Source organism: Terrapene carolina, unplaced genomic scaffold (assembly GCF_002925995.2).
Source record: "Terrapene carolina triunguis isolate 2854851 unplaced genomic scaffold, T_m_triunguis-2.0 Scaffold95, whole genome shotgun sequence".
Lineage (NCBI taxonomy): Eukaryota > Metazoa > Chordata > Testudines > Emydidae > Terrapene > Terrapene triunguis.
Genome location: NW_020664446.1, coordinates 29,844,399 through 29,871,207, shown reverse-complemented (window position 1 = coordinate 29,871,207; position 26,809 = coordinate 29,844,399).

Below are 26,809 nucleotides of genomic sequence, written 5' to 3'. Positions count from 1 at the left end.
TATACATGGTACCTATTCATGGTACACAGTTGGTACTTAAAAATGACTACTTGCTCCTTACATGGAGCCTGATCTGACCCTTACCTCTGATTATTCACCGTAGGTTTTTGAAGTTTGGATATTTGGATAAATATATATATCAGATATTCAGCATCCTAATGTGCTTCATGGTAGTCTTTTACACAATAAAACATTGTACTCTGGTGTACTCATTGTACACCCATCCCTTCATGTGCCGATCCATGGATCCATCCTTAAACCTCTATTGTGCACCATATGCTAATTTACATGTGGGAAATAGCCTTTTTTATAGTTTTGCATCTCTCTGCACTTTAGAAGCTCACTAAGGAGAATGCTTAGAAAAGTATCTCCTAATTAGGTGATCATTCTACGATAATAGTGCCATGAGACACTTTAGGAAACTTTTCACTTCCTTTTCAATTGAAATTACATAATTTCTGAAAGCACCCAATTAAGCTGCATTCCCAGTTCAGACTGGTGGCTTTTTGAATTCTTCAAGGGATGAGTGCAAATACAATATCCTTTCATTTCATAGCTCTTGTCATTCATTTATCTAGCAGAATATAGGAAAATGGCAAAGATATATTTCTGAAAGGCTTTGTGAAGGTGTGTAGCCACAGTATTGTGCATTGTGTTTGGGTTAAACAAAGGGAGGGGGGCGCTAAAGAAACAGGAGGCAGTGAGGGTGACAGAGAGGGTGTAGAGAGAGCCTGCTGGGGTGGGGTAGAGTGTCTTAGTGTTTCAGAATGATTTTAATTAATAAAAACGATGTCACTATCAGTGTAGTTTTATTAGTAAACAGTAGAGAAAATGTCTCTTCAATACATAACCATATTCAGGACCTACTTCTCAACTCCATTTTTCAGAATTAAAAGTGCCTTAATTTGTTCCTCCATCTCAATCTCCTCCTGCCCCACGTAAAAAGCAAACACTTCCAATTAATTTCAAGCCTTATGTTTATTTTCTTAATAGGATTTACAGAATTCTCTGTTTGAGGATGAGTGGGTTTTATCTGCACATCTGTCTAGGCAGTGGCTAAGAATATCTTATAAGGATGTGAAAAAGGAAAGGACACAGAGGAAGACTGGGAAAGACCTTATGTACAAACAGGACTACATTATTCCCTTCATCTCTGCAGGTGGAGATTACATGAACCTGATGAATTCAGGTAACACGAAGTGGAGAACCTTCAACTCAGGGTTTTGCATTTTCTCAGCTTTGCAGTTTTGGGAAATTTGAATCTATTTTGTAAAATCTGGCAATTTTTCCTCAGTAATAGGGCTATTTTATTATTATTATTTATTTATTTATTTATTTATTTATTTATAAATTTTTGTTCAAACATGCATCCCATTTTGAGTCCAAACCTTTACAATTTAAATGTTGAGTTCTTGGTTCAACAAAACAGTTTTGCATCAAAACTTTTGACATTTCATATAGTTCAATGTGAAATTGACTTTAAAAAAAAACTTGTAAAAAAATGCTGGGGCAAGAACAAAAAGGCAAACATATTTTCACCAAATTTCTTAAAGTCAGTGGGAAAAGGCTCTTGTAATTTCTGCACAATGGTATCTTGTCATTAGTTTACATTAAATTCTCAACTCTGAAGCTCATGATTGCTATAATGAACCGTAAAGATGTTAAAATGTAGAGAAAAAAGTAACTTTTTGGGTGTAAAAGTTGAACCACATGTTTCAATAAATACTGTGTTGTGTTTTCAAGGCCCTGATCATGGAAAGACTTCCACACATGCTCAACTTTAATACATGAGTAGTAACATTGCGGTCCAAGGGCCCAATCCTGCAAACTGTTAGTCATGCAAGTATCTCTATTGCCAGCAACCCAGCACAATGATGATAGGGATGAGCAAAGATTTTGCTGGATCTGGCCCCAGTACAAAAACCAGTCAGAGAGCAGGTTCTCCTTAACATTCCATTGGCTTTAGAATATTTTAAAAACATCAGTAGCTATAATAGGTATTTATAGGATAGTTATCTGTATAATTTTCTTCACTTTTTACAGTTTTTGTTTTAAGCCATAATTTGTGAGGGGAAGCATGGAGTTGAATCCATAATACAGTGCTCTATAATACTAAAAGCAGACCCATTTTTGAATCAGAGGTATATAACCCTTTTTTAGAACTGTGGTAATTACAAAAATTATTCAAGCTTCAGTCTCATGAATGGTCAGCACCAAAACCATTCAGTGGAATTATCATCCCTCTGATTGGCAATTATTTGGTCCTTTACAGGTTAACGACTCATAATGAGCGGTGAAGTACCTCTTGTATGAAAGAGCCTCCATTTCTTTTAAGAAAAGTCATTTCAAGAAGGAATTATCCAGTTGTTTAAATTGTGCCCATTGTTAAAGTAATTAAGACTGGAAATGGGAGAGAAGTATAAAACGTGTAGCTAGAGCAGCTGTACCATAGTAAATCTATAGCTGGGTAGGTTATTTCACTGGGAATTTGAACATCATTTTAGAGGCTTGTCTACACTGGCAAGATTTGTCAATGAAACTAATGTCAACAAGGAAAAATCGACAAAAGCAAAGTCGCCAAAGCGTGTCTACATTTGCTCCCTCTGTCGACACATCATGTCCAAATTCGGGGCACCTTTGAGGAACCACTTTGACAATAAGGGGCAGTAACACATGTCTGCTTTGGAGTTGCTTCCCTGTTGCATCTATGTACAATTTTGGGGCCCAAGATCCATGCAACACAATGCTTTCGAAGCCTGTACCCGAGAGTGAATTGATTGCTATACGCTTCTGTAGAACACAGAATAAAAACGCTGTACCATTAAATACCTTAGCCTTTATTTATTGTTTAAAAGGGTAAAACTTCACAACTGTGTGTAGCTCCAGCTTTCATTGTGCAACCTGTGAGAGGGGGTGGAGTGATGGAGAAACTCAGGAGTGCTGGGGAGTGAAAAGGAATGTGTGGGCATAGAGGGGCTGGGGGGTTGGCAAAGAATTGTGCATCTGCTGCAGAGGCGCTCGAACTCGGATCTGCTCAGTCTGCAGCCGTAACAAGGACTTGAGCATCTCTGTTTGATCCTCCATAACTTTTATCATCTGCTCTGTTGCTTGCCTAGCAAAAGCAGCATTTTCTTTTCTGTCCTGCCTTTCGGCTTCCCAGCACTCTTTCCGTGCCCTGGTCTGTCTCTCATTGTGCTCCAGTACCTCGCGGAACATCTCCTCTTTGCTGCACCTAGGATTTTTTCTTAGCTGTTGCAGCCGGTCCACGGGGGTGCGTGATGTGTTCCTCAAGGTCTGTGCTGAACAGAAGAGGGACTGTTACATTCCAGCAAATGACTGAAACATTTTAGTAAAAAGGGCATTTTGCGAGTAGAAATCACTTTCTCTCTGAGACTGTAGGCTGGCATACAGCTCCGCGAGCACCCCAATTAAGGTGAGTTTCGGGAGTGGGGGAAAAGTCGGCTGTGCATACAGACAAAAAGGTTTCGGCTTGCAGAGGAGCTTTGCAGGGAACTCATTATAAAATTATCCCACAATTTTTCACAGGTGGCCAACCTGCTGGCTGACATCTCGCTGATGAGGGTGACTAGGGAAACCAGGGCTCAGCTTCTGAATGCTTGCGGCTTTCACCCCGGTCTATATGCAGCTCAGCTATGTGCCGCTTTGGTCTCAGCTCCAGTGACTGCTAAAAGGCATGGTACAGTTTCCTACAATGGGGAAACTACCAAGGCTGCAATCCTTTGGAATCTGCGGCAGAGGATTAACAAGTCCCCCTTGGAAACTTTCCAGAGCCTCTCTCTGGAGGGTTCCCTGCAGGTCTCGATGTCCATTGACACCCTGCATGGCCATGCAGATTAGCTACACACTACCTGCCTCCCACTTTTTGATTCCCTACACAAGCCATAGCAACTTACCTGGAGTCTAGTCTGCTTCCTGCTCCCCGTTGAGCACTTCTGGAGTTGAGAAAAGTTCCTGGCTGCATGTCCCACCAAGCGACCCCACTGGGAGCACCACAGCTTCTTATAGCTTGACTTCTTCATCCACAATTTCAGTCTCAGGGTTACCCCCTCTTTCAGCAGCCTTCAAAGTATCCATGGGGCAATCGGCGATGGAGGTGGGGTCACCACCGAGGATAGCATTCAGCTCCTTATAGAAGCAGCAGGTCTTTGGTGCACCACCGGAGCAATGGTTCGCCTCCCGCGCCTTATGGTACGCCTGCCTCAGCTCCTTTATCTTCACTCTACACTGTTGCATGTCCCAATCATAACCCTTTTCACATAAGCCTTGAGAAATTTGCCCATATGTGTCCCGATTCCTGCAGGTCACTCGCAGCTGCGACTGAACAGACTCCTCTCCCCATATACTGATCAGATCCAACAACTCAGGGGTAGTCCAAGTGGGAGTGCATTTGGGGTGATAGCCAGCCATGTTCACCTGAGAAGCTCGTCTGGGAAGCCAGCAAACAGGAAATGAGATTTAAAAGTCCCAGGGCTTGCAAGGGGGAGGGGTGGGTTGGCTGCAGGGCAGTGTAGTTCAAACCGCTGACCAGAGCGGCAGCAGGGGAATTGTGGGATACTTTCTGGAGGCCAATAAAATCGGGGGGGAAACTGTGGTGTCTACACTGGCTGTTTGTTGACAATAAAGGGAGGGGAAAAGACAAAAGTCTCTCACAGGGGTGGAAGTTTTTTTTCCGCCAAAACTTGGCTTTTTTTTTTTTAAAAAAGTGACCTTGCAGTATGTACGCTATTGGTGTTTTGTCGCCAAAAGCCAGTTTTTGGTGACAAAACTTTCAAGTGTAGACAAACCCTTAGAATATTGGAAACAACTGAGAAGAGCTTCATAGAGTTTAAGGCCAGAAGGGACCATTAGATACATCTAGTCAGATATCTTGTACACCACAGTCTATTACATTTCATGCAGCTGCCTCTATATTGAGCCCAATAACTTGTATATTTGACTAAAGCATAACTTATGTGTGGCTAAAGCACATCCTCCAGAGATCCAGTCTTGGTATGAAGACATTGAGGATGGAGTCTCCATCACTTCCATTAAAAGTCTGTTCCAGTGGTTAATTACCCTCATTGTGAGAATTTCCAATTCCCCCTACTTGATATCCAGACTCCTAGCATTGCTATATAAGTAATTGAAAATGTTCTTCTTTACATTCTTTGTCACATTGGTTCAATTTGTTCATGATGTGCTGAGTTTGAGTTTGTAATGCATTTGCCTTCTTAGCACTCTCCCCTTGCACTAATGCCCTCTTGGCTGCTCCAGTTAGCCTTTAAGAGAGAAGATTAGCTCCCCTTCCTGTGAAATACAGGCTGTCCCATTCATATAAGCCTCTTTCCCACTGAAACATGGCCCAGTACTCCACAAACCAAAGCCTACAGTCACACAGCCAAAGCCTTCAGCTACACACCAGTCACACAGCCATTGGTGAAGCTCATGTACTTCCAGTGGCAGGCAGACCCCTATAGACCTACTGCTAGTATTTTCATTACCTCTCATAATGTGAAACACAAATCTGTTCACTTCATAACAACTCCTTCAAAACCATTTCAATTACAGATAGGCCAGCCTGGTTTGGAAATCTTTGAATGTGGAGGTACCCAGCACTGATAGGTCACTGAGACAGAGAGAGAGACCAGAGCTTAAAAATAATGCACTGATGCACAGATGTGCAGTGATATTTGAAAAACATGCACTGACCTTTTAAAAATGTACACATTGTTTAAAACAAAAAATCTAAAGTCCTTCACTCTTTGACTCTGTCGTATAATGTATCACAACTTTTCTTATTACAACATTCAGTTCCAGAGCTCTACCTTTTTTAACTGCTTCATGTACCTTCCAAACATACTAGCTATGACTGACTGGTATATACCTCCTTTCTGGCCAAACATACCTAGCATGTCCTGACATTCCATTATGCATTTTAAGATCTCCAGCAGAGAAGAGGTTAATCCATTGTTCATGACTGCCCAGCTCCCATGGCTATACCATTTCCTTTCTGGCACTTGTATTTTATTGAACGCTGCCTTGAGTAGACACATGATCAATGTGTCCATCTCATCACACTCCTTTTCTCTTCACAGTAATTTCAGACTTCATTTGGAGTTTGGGGAAAGCAGTGAATTTCATTACTGCAAATAGTTCTCAGTCTGTTTTGATGCCAAGAATTAGTGAAATTGTATAAAAAAGGCATCATCATTCTTAAAACAACATTGCATTAATTTTAAAAATCATATTTTTCAACTTACTTAGCTGTGTAATTAATAAGACAATAGAATCTGGTAAATGAAATCTGATTTCAGACTGAACTAGATGTTTTCCATTTACAGCATGTAACTTTTTTATGTTAAACAGTTCTTAAAATTCATATTTTCTCTTTTCAGCCTCCCAGTCTTCACAAGTCCAACACCTTATCCACCATGCCCAGTTCAGATTTCTCTCCAAGCTCCAGTTGCCCCTTCTTACCCCCATATGTCCCATTTCTGAGACATCCCAGGCTTGCCAGCGTAGGATGTCTGCAGTGAGTTTCACTATGCTTCTTCGTCTCTAGGGACCTGATCTAAAGCCCATGAAGTCAATGGAAAGACACCCATTGGTTTCAATGGGGTTTGTATCAAGCCCTAGAGGAGCAGGATGTCCAGTGAGAAGCTTTCACCTCAGGCCCAGGGTACCCTCATCAGATACCAAGAATACTTTAGGGATAGCCTGTCAGTAGCAAGAAATTCCTTAGTAGGCAGACAGTTTCCCTGATAGGGAAAGAGCATGATAAAACTCTGACAAAACCTCATTCTGCTATTCTTTGGTGTCAGCAATGAAGATACAGTCCCTGCCCTGAGAAACTTCCTCTCTGCAAGACAGGCAAGTCAAGACAAGTTAACTTAGCACGTGTGTGTGTGTGTGTGTATAAGTGTAATTTAGAGCCACATTATCCATGACCCCTGCTCATGTACAGAACGCATGGTAGGGATGTGCTAAGTGTCAAGTAGACCATGTTTAAACAGTCTTTAGGCTCCATCAGGCCAGAATGAATTGTGCTATTCAAATAGGACTGAATTCTGCAAGGTGCTGTGCACTCCGGTCCTGATCCATCAAAGTTTTTGAGCATGGGAACTGTTTGACTAAATGCAATGGGACTACTCATATGCTTAAAGTTAAGCATTGGGCTTAAATGGGTTGCTGAAGTGGGGTCAGTGTCTTCAGCACCTTGCAAAACTGAGCCCACAGAGGATAAGTGGATTAGGTCCTAATTTTGCCTTGAATACTCGTTTGTTATTCCAACAGTATTTCTTATATTGGAAAATATTTAGGCCTTTTTTGTAATAATTGGGAATATGTGATTCTTAACTGTGCTTGTATCTTTACAACCTTAAAAGATCACATCCATTCTGTTCTGCAGTCAAGGCAGCTCTGTGGGGAATCTTATCTCTGACATATGCCAAATTATACAGAATCTCCTCCATCTAATTGCATATCATGTACAGTGACTTTTTTAAAGTATTTTTAGGCCCTGTGAGTCTTACTAACCTTTAAAAAGTGCTCAATCAACTTGCTGTGCCATCACCTCTTTAATTTTTGTCTTCTGGCCTTTAAGGAGAAAAAAGCTTGGCTGCTTACTGTATGGTAAGTATATAAACAGATGCACAAGTCCATCTTAAGGTATGGACTCACAGGCCGAACAATCACATTGGCAGTGGATGGTGCAATGCACACCTGTGGCTTGATGAGAGTGCGCTGGACTCAGACACCGACTCCATGGTTGCTCCAGGGCTGGAGCACCCACGGAAAAAATATAGTGGGTGCTCAGCACCCACCGGCAGTCCTGCCGATCAGTTCCTCCCTCTCCTCCCACACTCCTCGCCAGCACCTCCTGCCCACTGGTGATCAGCTGTGCAGGAGGCGGGGGAGGGACGGAATGGGGATGGGAAGAGGCGGGGCAGGAAAGGGGGGTTAGGGGAAGGGACAGAGTGGGGGTAGGGCCTGAGGTAGAGTGGAGGATCAAGCACCCCCCAGGAACTCAGGAAGGTGGTGCATCTGGTTGGACTACAGTTTGGAAAACATCTATCGTCAAAGCCAGCCATTTTGTTCTTTCATGTGAGACTTTCTTTTCAGTTTTTCTTCTGACCAGTACATAGCTTCACTGGATCGGTGGACTCTTACACTCACAGAAATCAGCTTGCAGGATTGGGGCTTATATAAATATTCAGCATTGTCCACATATCTATTTTGCCACCATTTAAAAAGTGCTAAATATAAGTGCATCTATGAAAATAAATGCACTGGGATTTAAGGAAGTATGTAGTGGAAATAAAAACCCTTTAATAAGCATAAAATCATTGAATGGGGTTTTCTAAGTGACCCAACTGATGTTAAGTTTCAATGGGAATTGAGTTTGTAACTATGAATCCCGTCCATTGCCCCTACCTTGTTTTTGTATTGGGATAAGAGTGTTGCCCCAACTTTTTATTTTTAAATCTAGAAATTAAAATTATTTTGCCACACTCTGAAACCTCAACAATTGACTTTATTTTATTGAAATATGAAACATATTTGTAGAAATAAAATGTCCAGGGTCAGCTGAAAACGTGATTTATTTTTCCAACTAATTTAATTTGACCTGCTGCTGTTTCATTTCATTATTCTGTCAAACTTTGATTTGTTCCTCTTCAGCTGGGTAGTTTGCAGTGCCCAGATCAGATTCAGTAATGCTGTAGCTATGTATTGTTAACGATGGAATCCTGAAAAACTCTCACAGGCAAACCTATCAATTCACATAGGGCACAACTGCAAGAATTCCCCTCCCAAATTCCAATACACCCAAGAAACTATTTTTGAATATATAACTTGGTATTTGGTCCCTGGAAAATCTGCAGAATGCTGTGAGAATTGGAAGCTACAAGGTTTGACAACTCAAACCATAATCCCTAAAAATGCTTCATCTACAATAATTCTCCCTTACTCTTGTGCATTAGGATCAATAGAACTTAATGCTGTTTCTTTTTACTGCATGGGTGGCATAGATTCTTAAATTCAGTTTTAACAGGAACATAAATACTTAAGAGAAGCTGTAATGTATTTTTGTGGATTTTAACCCTAAAATACTTTCCCTGTTTATACCTAAACCAAATAGACAACCATGAAACTATCCATGCTTGGGGGAAAAGGATGAGATGTGAGGGGTATTGAAGATTCAGGTAAGGGTGGTTTTGTTGTTGTTTGTTTTTTAATATTATGAAGGAGCAAAATAAATGTGTTTCAGTAACTCAGACACACTGGGGATAACCGAGTAAACTTTTCCTCCTAAAATGCAATGTTATCTAGTGTTAGCACAAAGGCTGTAATTAAAAAACACATTTGAACATTAGTTAGGCCAAAACCTGTGGGAAGTTTTTTTGTTTTTTAAATATTTTTACAGTTATAAAAAGAAACTCGGCCAGGTACAGCAATTCTAGTTTTGGCACTTTTAATTATGCAGGTGCGCCCCAGAAGTCCAGATGAAATAACTGTCCTTTTGAGGAGGGTGGGGATGAGAAGAGTTTTATACATGTGTTTCATACTCTTGTTCCGTATGCTATTATTTAGATATATACCAGTATTTTGAAAATGTAAAACAAATACCTTTCCCCTTTAAAGACCATGTAAGGGGCAAATAAAACTGGCATGACAAGGGCAATGTATCTCACTGTGTGCATGATTGGGGAACATAATAGAAGATATATAGGAAGGTCCATGATAAACTTCAGGATTTCCCCAGTTGCTGTATGTGGTAATTTGGGATGTCTTGGGCTCCAGTCCATAGCAAAGAATAGTGAGCAGTGGTGCCTTTCCTTTCCACCTCTCCAGAAGCTTCCTCTGCTGTTCCCCACTCCACAGTATTCCAGAGGGTCTAGGGAAAGTCTGCCCATACCTTACCAATGTTCCTAAAGATATAAGAGTAAGGACCAGGCTAGCTGACCACCCTCAAAGATCCCAGAATGGAGTAGTGTGCCTGTCAGTTCCACCAGAAGAACCTTGGAGGGAAGAATACAGTATCAAAAGGCCCTGCTCATCCCAAAGATGGCTTTCAGAAGTGGAGGGAGGCAGGCAATCTGGGAGAGATCCATAATCCGCTTACCTAAAGGGATCCAGGATGGAGAGAGCTGGATGGATGTGAATGGATATTTCTTAAGCCCTCCCCTGGAGTCTACAGATGAGTGTCTGGCCATGGGCACAAATTTGCATTATTTGGAAGACATATTATTTGATCCATTCCTGTTCATTTTAATGTGGCTTGTTTATTGTTGCCAAAGACGTTTGGATACCAGTTTGGTTACCTTTTTACATGTAGAGTAATGTAGCAGTATTCATGGATAGTTGATATCCTATTTTAACTCTTTTTTTTTTTTAGATAATTAACCTAGTCCCTAAAATTCCAAAGTGAATAAAAGTAAAAACATTGTGTAAGGCAGGTATACAAAGGGTAAGTTAGTGGCAGGTCTCAGAAAGCAGTTTAGGGCTCTCCTGTACACTTTCACTCCTCCTGGGTCTGCTGTGTGTATGGCTGTTCCACTTGTCCTGTCTTAGAGTTCTCTTGTTTTGCACTAGCCTTTTATGGTCAAAGGGGGCCAAAAATGCAGTCCAGGATCAGTGTGGCATAAGGGCATCCCATCCATGCCTACCTTCCTCCATTACACTAGCAGCAAGGAATCCTGAAGTCAGCTCTGTACCATTGTAGGAGCACTTTTGCAGTGGGGTGATCTTTCCTGGGCCAGATGCAGTGAAGTTCCTTCTGCAGCTTAAAGATTTGTTAGACTCTTGCAAAGGATTTTCTCTCCATATTCTCCTCAGGGAAGTCCTAGTCCATGCACTCTAGGTTCTGAAGTCCTGATGATCTTTTCAGAATGGTTCTTACTCTAAATTCTCTCTTCACTCCTCTGTCAGTCCAGCTATAGAGGACTAAATGCCAGTTGTTTCAAAACTTGTCAATGAGACTCCTTAATTGACGAAAGCAAGCTACTCCTTTTCTTTGGAGTAAAGTCACCTCTGCCAAAACCTGCCTGCTCATAGAAAGGACATTCAGCATTCTTTTGAAAAGCCAAAGCCATACTCATGCAAGTTTTGTTGGGGGGGAAAATGTATACAATATACAGAAGCATAATTTCCTTTAACTCTTAACCTCTTTTCTTGAACAGTCTTTTCTCACAAAGATAATACAAACTTCTGATCCCTTAAGGGATTTCATTCTCTTTCATTAGCATCATAGTGAATTCGGGTATCGCAAACAATGAATTGTTACATCTCTAGAAATCAGATTCTAATGCTCTTAAACCGAGTAGTGCTTTATTCTCTGAGCAGCTCTTTGATTTCAGTGGGGTAGTGAGCAAGAGCACTAGAATCTGGCCTACAATGGAGACTGATTAGAAACATATTCTATGTCCACAGGAATATCTTAGTTCTTGACAGCATTAGGAAGGGAACTATAGAAAACATATCTGCTAGCATAGGGCCTGATCCTGAGATATGTTGCTTCTACAACTCCCATTGACTTCAGTAACTTTCAGGACATTTTGGTAAAATGTGATATTTTTGTTCATTTTTGAAGTAGTGGCTGTATATCTGGAGAAATCAAATGTCAGTCTCCAGATTTAGTCCAAGGTGCTGAAATTTTCTATTTTAGGTCCCAAAATATTATTTTGTTTGAAATAAAGTGGTTTGTTTTGTGAGAAGCATCTATAATTCTATTTGTAAACTGCTTAACTCTTCAGAACAACATAGAGATTCTGAAGCTGCTGTGTTGCAGAGGCGTCACTGCATTTTTTCTGTTTCACCCACACAAGTTATGTCCAACAGCATTTCAGATGTATATACATTTGGCAAAATATTTGATTGAAAAAAGTAATAGCTTTATATTGGCTTGCTGTTTCTTAAGAAACATAGTGCTGTACGTTTACATGACAGGAGTTAATAAATGATGGCAAATTTCTTAAGGCATAATCAAATGTTGTGAATTTGTGTATCTGATCAAATATTTATTAGCTGCAGTCTTTTCCTGCTGGATGATTTCTCTTTTCATTTATTGCTCTAGGCCTTACTGCACAACGCTAAGGTGACACTCTTCGGCTTATGGCCCCAAAGAAAGGCAACCATTATGAAATATCTGACTTCAAAACCACAGGCTGCCTATATTTTAAAATGTTTAGTATTATTTCTTTAAATAAACTGCTACACTATTTAATTATCTTTTCCAGCTCATTTACTTGCCCTATATTAAAACTAACCAGAAACAAAATTTCATTATCTATGCTGATCACAGACATTAATTTCCACTGATGTGACCTTTTAAGCTTTTTACTCTTGTATTTAAGCCGTTCTCACCATTGTAGTTTGCTACACTAAGAAAATGGATACTTCTGATTGATTGTTTGGCATCAATATTTACTGTTTTGTATTGTGGTGGTCTGTTATGAATTGGCTGGCTGCACAAAAGTCCTATTGCACCAAACTATTTGTGCAGTTTTGGATTTTGCTGTGGCATCAGTGAGGGTCGTGAAAGAGCAGAGGTGGTCAAAATTGTTTTGAAATTTCAGTGAAAACAGGAAAAGGCACGACCTCCGTGTTATTTCCCCATCCCTAACAAAGCTGCAGAACATAGTGCTTTGTTGCAATCCAATCAGTTGAAGTCAGCAGGTGCTCTGGAAGGATTGGGCAGCAAGAACGTGGTGCCCAACATATTATAGGAGGCACTGAGGGGCTGGCTCTGGAATATATTGTTTTATGGGAACCTTTGGCAGTATTTCTGTCAGTGGCTGTCCCTCGTGGCTCCCCTGTTTCCAGCTTTCCCCTAACATGAGTCCTTCTGCATCTTCGAATGAAGTAGCACTTCAGCATGGTGGCAGGAATAACTTAACATAATGACAGTGGCAGCTATGCACCTTATTTGCATGCCTGTGATTGGCCATAAGCCAATGAGCAGACCCTATCTCAACCTGACTCAGCCCATCCACCATGCCCCACTAATCCCGAGTGCTCATTTTAGAGGTTTACTCATGCTGTCATACGTTGGACATGTTTCTAAAATGTGGAGGACTCTTTCATGGCCATTGATCCCAAGAAGCATGCACTTAGGGTGAACAGATGTCCCGATTTTATAGGGACAGTCCCGATTTTTGGGTCTTTTTCTTATATAGGCTCCTATTACCCCCCACTCCCTGTCCCGATTTTTCACTCTTGCTGTCTGGTCACCCTACATGAACTGCTGAGCAGTAGCACTCTGCCTCTCCACACACCTCTCAGCAGCATTCAGCAGCATGCTAGATGGAGCCCTTTCAGACTGTGAACAACTAGGAATGTCTGTATGGCTCACTGAAAATATAACAAATTCGATGTCTAAAAATGTCCATTTTCTGCTCCGAAAATATCACATCCTCAGCTTTTCCATGGGCATCTGAAGCCCAGGAAATGCCATATGCCTATTTTGGAATGAATCTTACCATAAAAAAAGATATATGCACAGAGCAAACCCAAGCAGTCAGCATGATCTTTTTATTGCATCATGGGCCATTCCTATTCCTAGGAAAGTCAATAGGAGTTTCCCCGTTTACTTCAGTAGGAGCAGGCCCTTAGATCGAAATTCACCCATATGCAGGGCCAGCACAAGGCGTATTCTGAGGACTTCAGTTGTACATTGAGGTGCATGTCATCCTTAGGACCAGATCCTCGGTTTTACAGAGCACCAGAAAGTTTCAGTAAAGGAATGGATAGGAATTTCCTAGGTGCAGTGTTAGAGCTGGCCTACAATGAACTGTGACATGGCTAGGCTATGACCCTTAGGGTATGTCTACACTACCGCGGTAGTTCGACGGCTGGCAATCGAACTTCCGGGTTCGATTTATCGCGTCTGGTCTGGACGCGATAATTCGAACCAGGAAGTGCTCGCCGTCGACTGCGGTACTCCACCTCAGCGAGAGGAGTACCGCGGAGTCGACGGGGGAGCCTGCCTGCCGCGTGTGGACCGCGTCTGAACCCCGGTAAATTCGAACTAAGGTATGTCGACTTCAGCTACGTTATTCACGTAGCTGAAGTTGCGTACCTTAGATCAAATTGGGGTGTTAGTGTAGACCAGGCCTTAGATTATAAGCTCTTGCAGGGCAATGGCCTTTCCCGTGGCACTGTATAACTAATACTTTCTTTGTCGTACTGTCTTCTCTTAAAACCACAAGTGATCTGTATTAACATATTCCTGCAGGAGGCAAATACGCACAAGCAGAATCCTTCTGAGGTAAGGGTTACAAGAGTACACATTTTGCAGAGAGCGAGTGGGAGAGAATCTCAGGAGAGCACAAAGACACAACACTTGTATGATATATTTATATATTTGTTTAGATTTATACAGACAGACAAAAAGATAAGCTCCTTGACACTTATTTAAAAGCAGGCTGTAGGCATTTGGGATTAATGAAGTTTACCAGCCGGGGTAACCGCTTGGGGCAGTATTTGGTTTACTGCAGCCTGCCTACAACAGGGTGTAAAGACAGTTCCTTAGGATGAAGCATACATATTACTCTGGCCCACATTCACTATTACAGCTCACAGAGGTTCTTTTCTCTGAGCTTCCCCACACCGAGGTTTCTTGCAGAGGCATCTCAAGGAGTTTTATAACGTCACCGACTTATCACACCTTGATTTTATATTGTCACCTGCCCATCTCGTGATGGTTGGGTGGCTTAGGTAATTCCTGCCTTCTGTAGTCATAGAATCATAGAATATCAGGGTTGGAAGGGACCTCAGGAGGTCATCTAGTCCAACCCCCTGCTCAAAGCAGGACCAATCCCCAGCTAAATCATCCCAGCCAGGGTCTTGTCCAGCCTGACCTTAAAAACCTCTAAGGAAGGAGATTCCACCACCTCCATAGGTAACCCATTCCAGTGCTTCACCACCCTCCTAGTGAAAAAGTTTCCCCTAATATCCAACCTAAACCTGCCCCATTGCAACTTGAGACCATTACTCCTTGTTCTGTCATCTGCTACCACTGAGAACAGTCTAGAACCATCCTCTTTGGAACCTCCTTTCAGGTAGTTGAAGGCTGCTATCAAATCCCCCCTCATTCTTCTCTTCTGCAGACTAAACAATCCCAGTTCCCTCAGCCTCTCCTCATAAGTCATGCGCTCCAGCCCCCTAATCATTTTTGTTGCCCTCCGCTGGACTCTTTCCAATTTTTCCACATCCTTCTCGTAGTGTGGGGCCCAAAACTGGACACAGTACTCCAGATGAGGCCTCACAAATGTCGAATAGAGAAGAATGATCACGTCCCTCGATCTGTTAGCAATGCCCCTACTTATACAGCCCCAAATGCCGTTAGCCTTCTTGGCAACAAGGGCATACTGTTGACTCATACAGCACGGCGGCGAGAGTGATAAGGACAAGGACATGGAATTCTATCAAACCACGGGCCCCAGCGCTTTGAAGATCATGCTGTTAATGGAGCAGGTTATAGCCGTGGAACGCCAATTCTGGGCCCGGGAAACAAGCACAGACTGGTGGGACCGCATAGTGTTGCAGGTGTGGGACGATTCCCAGTGGCTGTGAAACTTTCGCATGCGTAAGGGCACTTTCATGGAACTTTGTGACTTGCTTTCCCCTGCCCTGAAGCGCCAGAATACCAAGATGAGAGCAGACCTCACAGTTGAGAAGCGAGTGGCGATAGCCCTGTGGAAGCTTGCAACGCCAGACAGCTACTGGTCAGTCGGGAATCAATTTGGAGTGGGCAAATCTACTGTGGGGGCTGCTGTGATGCAAGTAACCAAAGCAATCGCTGAGCTGCTGCTACGAAAGGTAGTGACTCTGGGAAATGTCTAGGTCATAGTGGATGGTTTTGCTGCAATGGGATTCCCTAACTGTGGTGGGGCGATAAATGGAACCCATATCCCTATCTTGGCACCGGAGCACCAGGTTACCCAGTACATAAACCACAAGGGGTACTTTTCAATGGTGCTGCAAGCACTTGAGGATCACAAGGGACGTTTCACCAACATCAACGTGGGCTGGCCGGGAAGGGTTCATGACGCTCGTGTCTTCAGGAACACTACTCTGTTTAAACGGCTGCAGTAAGGGACTTACTTCCCGGACCAGAAAATAACCGTTGGGGATGTTGAAATGCCTATAGTTATCCTTGGGGACCCAGCCTACCCCTTAATGAAGCCATACACAGGCAGCCTGGACAGGAGTCAGGAGCTGTTCAACTACAGGCTGAGCAAGTGCAGAATGGTGGTAGAATGGTGTGCTCCACAATCTCTGTGAGAGTAAGGGGGAGACCTTTATGGCAGGGTGGGAGGCTGAGGCAAATCACCTGGCTGCTGATTATGCGCAGCCAGACACCAGGGCGATTAGAAGATCACACCAGGAAGCGCTGCGCATCAGAGAAGCTTTGAAAACCAGTTTCACGACTGGCCAGGCTACGGTGTGAAAGTTCTGTTTCTTGAAAATCCGCCCCCTTGATTGACTAATTCCCTGTAAGCAAACCACCCTCCCCTCTTAAATCACACCTTGCTTTTAAAGGAAATAAAGTCACTATCATTTAAAAATCATGTATTCTTTATTAATTGATTATAAACATAGGGAGAGAACTGACCAGGTAGCCCGAGTGGGGTTTGGGAGGAGGATAGGAGGGAAGTAAAAGGCCACTGAAAAAATTCAATATAATGACAGCCTTTTGGTTGGGCTGTCCACTGGGGTGGAGTGGGAGGGTGCATGGAGCCACACCCCTCCCCCCCCCACGTTCTTACACATCTGGGTGAGGAGGCTATGGAACAGGATGAGCGGGGAGGGAGGTTATACAGCGGCTGCAGCGGCACTCTGTTATCCTGCTGCCGTTCCCGAAGCTCCAGCAGATGCCGGAGCATGTCCGTTTGATCACGCAGCAGCCCCAGCATTGCAGCCTGCCACCTCTCATCTCGAGCGTCCCTCATGACCTCACGCTCACTGGCATCTTTCCTGTACTTAGATACCGTGTCCTTCCACTCATTCAAATGAGCTCTTTCATTGCGAGTGCATTCCATTATTTCCAAGAACATCTTGTCTCGCGTCCTCTTTCTCCACCGCCTTATCTGAGATAGCCTTCGGGACGGAGGAGGGAGGCTTGAAAAATTTGCAGCTGCTGGAGGGATGGAAAAAAGGAGAGAAGTTTTTAAAAAGATACATTTTACAGAACAATGCTTATACTCTTTCACGGTGAACAACACTATTCACATTACATAGCACATGTGATTTCAGTGCAAGGTCGCATTTTGCGTCTTAATATTGAGTGCCTGTGGCTTTGGTGTTAGAGATCACAGACACAGGTCCGGGCAACAGACTTCAGCTTGCATGCGGCCATGGTAAGCCATTGTCTTTCGGCTTCTGCGCCCTCCTTTCCCACATACCAAGCAAAGTCCGTTGAGTGCTGCGGTTTTCCTGTTAACCTTCAGCAGCAGAAAAAAAACTAACCCCGCCCCCCCATCCAATTCTCTGGGATGATCACTTTATCCCTCTCCCCACCGCATGGCTAGTATCAGGGAAGATCCCTGCAGAAAACAAACTAAACCCCCGCCCCAGCCATGAATTATCTGGGATGATCGCTTTACCCCTCCCCCCACCGCGTGGCTGGTTTCAGGGAAGATCCTTGCTAGCCAAACGCGAAAAGCTCAGCACCAATTCCCCCCTCCCCTCCCACCGCCCTTGGCTAACTGCAAGGAAGGATTTCTTTTCAGCCACAGGCAAACAGCCCAGTAGGAAGGGCCACCTCTGTCCCCTTAATTAAATTCCCGTATTTCAACCAGGTTACCATGAGCAATATCACTCTCCTGAGGATTACACAGCGAGATAAAGAACGGATGTTGCTTGAATGCCAGCAAACACCGGGACCATATGCTGCCAGGCTTTGTCATGCAATGATACCAGATTACTTGCTACTAGCATGGCATGGTCAAGTGTCCTACCATGGAGGACGGAATAAGGCTGCACTGCCCAGAAACCTTCTGCAAAGGCTTTTGGAGTACCTCCAGGACAGCTTCATGGAGATGTCCCTGGAGGATTTCCGCTCCATCCCCAGACACGTTAACAGACTTTTCCAGTAGCTGTACTGGCCGCGAATGCATCCCAAGTCCTCCGGGCAAAGTAATCATTAAAAAATGCTTGCTTTTAAACTACGTTTTATATTTTAAAAGGTAAACTCACCTGAGGTCCCTTCCATGGGGTCATGGTCTTGGATACTGCCTTGGAAGGGTTGGGTGGGTACTTCACTCAAGCTGAGAAAAAGATCCTGGCTGTTGGGGAGAACGGAGTGCTGTGTGCTCTCCGCAAGCTCGTCCTCCTCCTCCTCTTCCCCATCCGCAGAATCCTCAGGTGTGGCTGAGATTACCCCCGCCTCGGAATCCACGGTCAGAGGTGGGGTAGTGGTGGCGGCCCCCCCTAGAATTGCATGCAGCTCAGTGTAGAAGCGGCATGTCTGTGGCTCTGACCCGGAGCGACCGTTTGCCTCCTTTGTTTTTTGATAGGCTTTTCTGAGCTCCTTAACTTTCACGCGGGACTGATCTGAGTCCCTATTGTGGCCTCCCTCCATCATGCCCTTGGAGGTATTTTCAAAAGTTTTGGCATTTCGTCTTTTCGAATGTAGTTCTGCTAGCACTGAATCCTCTCCCCATATAGTGATCAGATCCAGTACCTCCCATACGGTCCATGCTGGTGCTCTTTTTCGATTATCGACCTGCATGGTTACCTGTGCTGATGAGCTCTCTGTTGTGGAGCAAAAAGTTTGCTAGGGCCTAAACTTTAGTTGGCTCGGGCCTGGACTTTGGTTCAGACCTGAACATTAGTTAAGTCTATTGTAGGAGAAGGGTTTTTAGAGGCAGAATAGAGGAAAAGTACAAAAGCAGAACTATCTATAATTACAAGGCCTATGATTCATAATGGCTCATTAACAGTTTTGGGGAAGCTTAGGAACCGCAATAGGCTAGACTGTGAAAAACAGGAAAGCTTAGGAACCGCAGTAGGGCAGACTGTGAAAAACAGGAAATCTTGCTAAGCTATATTCCTTTTTTGGAGAGTGTATTCCAAATATGGCAATAATGTTGATAAGAAAGTATGCATTACCTAATTGTGGTTTTATGCTATATAAGCTATTTGAAAATCTGTAGTCGGGGGGATTGCTAGTTTACTGGTACCCCCCGTGCATGCATGAAAATAAAAAGGCCTCAGGCAATTCTGATCCAAACACAACGCATGGTCGTTTTTCCACAACACTGTGGTCACCTGTGCTCTCCACGCTGGGCAAACAGGAAATGAAATTCAAAAGTTCGCGGGGCTTTTCCTGTCTACCTGGCCAGTGCATCCGAGTTCAGATTGCTGTCCAGAGCGTTCACAATGGTGCACTGTGGGATAGCTCCCGGAGGTCAATACCGTCGAATTGCGGCCACACTAACCCTAATTCGAAATGGCAATATCAATTTTGGCGCTACTCTCCTCATCGGGGAGGAGTACAGAAATCGATTTTAAGAGCCCTTTATTTCGAAATAAATGGCTTCGTTGTGTGGACGGGTGCAGGGTTAATTCGATTTAACGCTGCTAAATTCGATTTAAACTCCTAGTGTAGACCAGGCCTAAGTGTTTCAGAATTGATTCCTTGAGGACCTGCTCCATGATTTTTCCAGGGACTGAGGTGAGGCTGACTGGCCTCTAGTTCCCCAGATCCTCTTTCTTCCCTTTTTTAAAGATGGGCACTACATTAGCCTTTTTCCAGTCATCCGGGACCTCTCCCTATCGCCAGGAGTTTTCAAAGATAATGGCCAATGGCTCTGCAATCACATCCGCCAGCTCCTTTAGCAGCTTTGGATACAGCGCATCCGGCCCCATGGACTTGTGCTCGTCCAGTTTTTCTAAATAGTCCTGAACCACTTCTTTCTCCACAGAGGGCTGGTCACCTCCTCCCCATGCTGAGCTGCCCAGTGCAGCAGTCTGGGAGCTGACCTTGTTCGTGAAGACAGAGGCAAAAAAATCATTGAGTACATTAGCTTTTTTCACATCCTCTATCACTAGGTTGCCTCCCTCATTCAGTAAGGGGCCCACACTTTCCTTGACTTTCTTCTTGTTGCTAACATACCTGAAGAAACCCTTCTTGTTACTCCTAACATCTCTTGCTAGCTGCAACTCCAAGTGTGATTTGGCCTTCCTGATTTCACTCCTGCATGCCTGAGCAATATTTTTATACTCCTCCCTAGTCATTTGTCCAAGCTTCCACTTCTTGTAAGCTTCTTTTTTGTGTTTAAGATCAGCAAGGATTTCACTGTTAAGCCAAGCTGGTCGCCTGCCATATTTACTATTATTTCTACACATCAGGATGGTTTGTTCCTGAAACCTCAATAAGGATTCTTTAAAATACAGCCAGCTCTCCTGGACTCCTTTCCCCCTCATGTTATTCTCCCAGGGGATCCTGCCCATCCTGAAGTCTGCTTTTCTGAAGTCCAGGGTCCGTATTCTGCTGCTCTCCTTTCTTCCTTGTGTCAGGATCCTGAACTTGACCATCTCATGGTCACTGCCTCCCAGGTTCCCATCCACTTTAGCTTCCCCTACTAATTCTTCCCTGTTTGTGAGCAGCAGGTCAAGAAGAGCTCTGCCCCTAGTTGGTTCCTCCAGCACTTGCACCAGGAAATTGTCCCCTACACCTAGTCCTTCAGGTCTGGATACAAAAAGGGTTTTAGAAACCATTTAACAGAGAGCGGGAATGGTACCTCTCCCCATTTCAAGTGCCAAAGAAAGATTTCCTTTATTTTAATAATTTATAGCATGTCTCATTAATAGACCTGAGCAATTAATTGATTTTTCTGATTCAGTGGCTGAATTGAAAAAATAATTTTAAAAAAGACTCTTTGAGCCAGAACTTTTGTGGGGGGAGTGAAGGGGAGGAGGATCTTGCTCAAATGAAAAAACAAAAAAAATTGTTCAGGTTGAACAAAACATTTCAAATGTTGTTTCAAATTGATATTTTTTTACATGAAATGTCAAAATAGTTCATTTGAAAATGCCAACACAAAGTATTTTGACAGTTCTCGGGGGGGAGGGGCGTAAATTAGTTTTTTGGGGGAGTTTTTGGCCAAAACTGTTGGCTGAATTTGACCCAAATTTGCGAATAATTTTGGAGCCCTGAAAAATGCATTTTTCGGTGAATTTACTATTGGCTAAAAAAATTTCACCCAGCTCTATAAATGACTTAGCAGATAAGTGCCAATTTACTAAATCATATAAAACTATAGAAAAAAGAGGAGAAAGAAGAGGTGTTCACGTTATTGTAATGTTATTTTAAATGCTTTTAATCTCACTGAAGACTGTCACAAATTATCATCCCTCACAATGCTGAGTCAGCTCTCCCATAGGCACTACTTCTAGTGGTCTCAACTGGGGACAGCAGGGGACAGCATCATCACTGGCTGCCCATAAAGGAAGAAGGATTGAAATTAACCCAATTATGCAGTGCAGTTGAGGGAATTTGGTACTGGAAGAACTGAATCAGCACAGGCAGCAGGTACTGTGTATTCCTGCATAACATACCCCAGCCCCTTCAAACTCAAGCACTAACCAGGTTTACCTTTTCTTTTCTGTTCCTTAGCCACTGCTGAGCTATGTTCAGTTGCCAGTCTCAGCTCCAGTAGTGCTAGCCCAACCTTTATTTATGTTGCCATGACAGATGCCTAAATGTGTATTATAGTGTTTCCTAAAATACTTCTACTTGGTGCAATGGGAGCATGAACTGTTGCTGAGTGGTTCTGGCATGGTAAAATCAAGGTACAATATACACTTCATACAATGCATTGAAATATGAAATAAGCTTTCTTTTATTATAATTAATATTGTGGTGTTAATCTCCCTCTAAGAATAATCTTAATATATTCCACCATTTGGACGCACCATCTGTGTGGTTCCCTGGGCTGCTGTAGCTGCAGGCTATGAAGGAGCCAATCCCACAAAATAGGCTCCTGTCTGGATCAGTGACTGAAGGATGGAGGCTAAGGTCGCTAATTATTGCAGCCATTTACTGCAGGGAGCTGGTGGCTGCGGTAGGCAGGTTTATTTTATATCCTTTTCCCTTCTTTATTCTTTTCCCTCCTCCCCAATCTGTGGCTGTGTTTTTGGAGTATTTTTGTTTCTCATTGAGGTGTTCGTTTTTCTTAATAATTATACTATAAGTCTGTGGAGAGATCACAGTCTGTGTGTTGATTTTTAATGAGGCATTAGGGCCTGATGCAACTTGCACTGACTTCAGTGGGCATTGGATCAGGTCATTAGAGACTCTTTCTTTGCATGAGTGGGTTGTTTTTTTTTTTAATGTATTGCTTTCGAATGTCTGAGGTGGGAGGGGAAGTGACAGTTTCCTTTCCGGCTTTCTTTTATTTTGTTGTGATTGTGAACAAGAGAAACCAAATAACTATTCACTGTTCAATATCTGGTTAATCGAATGTATCAGTAATGTGCCTTGGTGGAGTTTAAAATGTATTTTTAATTGGGCTTTTCGGGTCTGCACTGGCAGTGTCACATGTACGCATTTCTAGCTTGTGTATATAAGAGAGGTTTCCTATGAACCCCAGCATTCCAATACATCAAAGTTGAAGAGTTCCTTGACTTCTAGACAGGGCTGGCTCCAGGGTTTTGGCCGCCTCAAGCAGCCAAAAAAAAAAAAATGCCGCGATCGTGATTGCAATCTGCGGCGGCAATTCGGCGGAAGGTCCTTCGCTCCGAGCGGGAGTGAGGGACCGTCTGCCGAATTGCCGCCAAATAGCTGGACCTGCCACCCCTCTCCAGAGTGGCCGCCCCAAGCACCTGCTTGCCAGGCTGGTGCCTGGAGCCGGCCCTGCTTCTAGAAATCCATGACTCTAAACTAGTTTGAAGAAATCCAGATGGTGGAAAAACAAAGGGTTTGCCTTCACGTATAGCACTACAACAGCGCAGCTGCACCAGTGTAGCACTTCAATGAAGACTACACCAACGGGAAAGCTTCTCCCATCGGCGTAATTAATCCACCTCCCCAAGAAGTGGTAGTTAAGTTGACAGGAGAAGCTCTCTCACTGACATAGCACTGTCTACACGGGGAACAGAGGGCGGGAGGTTAGAGAAGGTATTAGGCCAGTATAACTACATCGCTCTGGGGTGTGGATTTTTCACACCCCAAATACTGATTATAGGTCTGTAGTGAAGACCTGGCCAAAATGTTAATGAAAAATATTAGCCCTGTTTTTGTTGTATCAGTAGCTGAATTTGGATCTGCACATATGCAGAACAATAGGCTTTATGGGAGCTTTGTTAAGGCTTTTAGAAAGTATCAGTGTTCTAGATCCTTCCGGTTTCAAAGCTGTTTAAGTCCACTGGGCCAATGAAGTCAATGGAGCTTGTCCATTAACACCAGGTGAGAATCTGGCCTATTGTCTTCTAAAGTCCCCAATGCCTACCTCAGGAGGTTTATTAAATATTTCATATTCCTAGATAACGTCATTTGAATAAAATGCTTTTCTCTAATCAGTAAAAGGGAGTATAACTTCATGTAAAAGTGGAATGTTACATCATTCTGTCTAAGAGACTGTGAAGTTAACACACATACATTCTGATTAGTCGTGTTTTGGCTTCATCTGTCTAGCTAACTAGGTTTATATACTACATGCAGCACTGGGGTAGGAAGCTTTCAGAGCACCTTGCAGAATTAAATATTCGATGTGAGTGATCTATTTAGAGTTGATTTTTTTGTTTGTTTGTTTCTCTCCCCATACTCAGAAGTAGGTAATATTAGTGAGAACTATTTTTGTCCTCCTATTCTTGCTCTTCCTTCTTCTGGCTTCCCCCATCCTGTGAGTAGGCTGGGTGAAGTCATGGTCTGGGTTAGGTCCTAACAGGTCTTTGGGGGAAACCCTTCTTTCAAAGATGTAACTATGCTCGGAATAGTTTGACTTTTAATAGGAATATGAGGATTTCTCTTTATTCACCTTAAAACTGTTACCATATGTTATGAAAACTACAGTGAATGGGATTCAAAACCTCAAACACTATTGTCAGCTGCTGAAACCCCTAACAGACCAGTTTCCTTCCTGAGACTTGGCTAAGTTTTGTGACGCTAACTGTGAAATATAAGCTTGTGTCCAGAAATAACACTACAGTCAAATTGTAATAAAGTCTGATTCTGCTGTCTTGATTTGATTTCTTTTTCCAAGGATGCTCTGACTCTCAAACACAAACAGCCTAGGGCACAATGTAGGTGCCTTTGTCTGTCTGTTATCTTTTCATACACTACAACTAGGCAGTCTGCTTAAGTGTAAGGATTAAGGGGGAGATTTTCAAAGGCACAAATGGCAGTAGGTGCCTGACTCCCACTGAAAGTCTCAATTGAAATGTACAAGAGCTTGTCTTATTTTATAGAAATTGGTAAAATCTTCACTACTAATAAAAATGCAAATAAATGTATTTTGATTTTAACTTGCAATATGAAATAGTGGTTCATATTGCAAGTTAATGTTGTAGCTGAAGAAAAAATGATTGCACCTCGGTAACTTAGTCTTTATTTTCTCTAAAATTATAATAGATATATCTATTTCCATAACATGCTATTGTTGTTGTCTCTTCATTTACATGCACTATAATGATATTGAGCACAACTTTGAATTTTAAATCTCGTCTCAGATATGCTGTTAATCTTTCAAAATGAAAAGACCAATGACTGTGGTATATAAATGAATGTTAACAGCAATATAATATAATATTGTATGTAGAGCTGGCCTAAAATTATTCATGAATAATTTGTTGGATGTGAAACCACTTTTGCATTTCTTACGCATTTTCTGGGAACATTTCTGTTAGCAAGTCAGTTACATATAGAACAATGCTTCCCCCTCCCCCCCCCCGTTTGCTGGGGTTGGGCTTTAGCCTGACAAGGCAGGGAAAGAGTCACCTGAGAGAGAGCAGAGTTCAGCTCTGCCTCCTCCCCACTCCCTTTGAGTGCTCTTTGTAGGTGAAGGGAGGAGAAACAGGAAGAGGTGGGTTTGAAGTGAGCCTCTGGTCAGCCATCACACCCATGCTGGGCATGACTCTGTGGTTTGGATGTTTCAGAAGGGTCTCCACTGGCCAACCAGGCCCGCACTCATCTGGTTTATAAGGAGCCTCCTGAATGGTGTCTAGCCAGTGCCTGAAGCCCCTTCAGGAAAAGTGGAAAAACCTTTCCAGAACAAACCTTTCCACAGTAAAGGAACCAGGACTGGTTCCGTCTCTTTGAATTGTTCTGGTAGCACAAAGGAACTGGAGAGTCACTCTAACAGGTAAAGGTGGCATTCCTAGGGGAGCCAGGGGCAGGCGTGCAGCACTGCATTCTAGCAATCTCCACTTGGTGGTGTGGTCCTAGGGAACTGCGCTGGCTGGCATAATTTAGAGCAAACTTGCGCTCGGGAATGGTTTGGCCCCTGGTCAGCAGAATGGAAAGCTGATCCACCCTGGGTCTTGCGCTGAGTGCAGCTCAGCCAGATCTGGAACCTGGCCCCAGATATTTCTTGTGTGCCCTGTTTTCAGAGGGTGGCATTTGTTGTTGTTTGTGTGTTAAATTGTTTGTTTTTATTCATTGTACAACACTCCAAAGTTGGGTTTATGGTGAAAAATGTAAGGCCCCAATCTTGCAAATGATTACAAGGGTGAGTAACTTTATGCACATGTAGTTCCACTGGGCCTGAGCCTTTGCCTGTGCCTGCATGGTTTGAAGTAGTTTACACCAGCGTGATGTGGGTGTTAAAAGGCTGACTTTCTGATTTGAGTGTGTCTTATATCCACTTTACACTGGTGTAAATGACTTCAAACCAGGCAGGGCAACATAGAATCAGCCCTCTGGGGTCTGGTCTACACTACAGATCTACATCAGTATAAACATCACTCAGGGGTGTGAAAAATCCATACCCCTGAATAACGTCATTATACTAACCTTGTAGACAGTGCTGTTAGCGGGAGAGCTATCGCCTCCTAGGGAAGTGGATTAACTATATCGACAGGAGAGCTCTCTCCATTGGCATAGAATGTCTTCATTATAGCGCTACTGCAGCACAGCTGCACCGATGTAGCATTTTAAGTGTAGATGTGCCCTGAGTCAATGCGGACTCTCTTGAGTAAAGTTACTCATGTGCATGTGTTCGCAAGATCAGAGTCTCTGCCAGCCTCCGCTGAAGTGACAGCACTGCCACCAGTATTTCATTCTCCTTGGACTATCCTCTACAAAGCTAAGAAATGCTATCACAACTAGCTATGAGTGCAAATGTGGATTTTTGTAATTGGGAGAAGTACAGTAGCTTTAAACAAAGGGCATATCATTACAAGGAGACTTATAATGAGGGTGATGAGTACTTGCACTGCTGCAACAAGAACCTCTGAACTATACTGTATGGAAGTCTAATTACTGTTTTTTAAAATTAGTTCTGTGATGGAAGAAATCTAATATGACTTTCCCCTATTGTCTTTTTGTGACATTAGATCATTTTCTTCAGTTAATGTTTCATAGAATCTCCTGACTGCTCTTTGTTGTCAATAGAACACTCTTCTTTGTTAGCGTATGGAATTATGACTGGTTCTTTAAAAATATAGATCACAGTATTGCAGAAAAAAAGCGTATGGGCACGTAAGGTAAAACCAAAGGTTCCAATCTGTAATAGACTGGCATTTTCCAAATTGTGTCTCTTGGAGACAAACCAAAAGCCTCTGGCAAATTGAGTTTCCAACCAGAGTTCCATTATGAGTTAAAGTTTCCCTTTCCCTGAGAACTTCAGAAAGGAAAATGATTCAG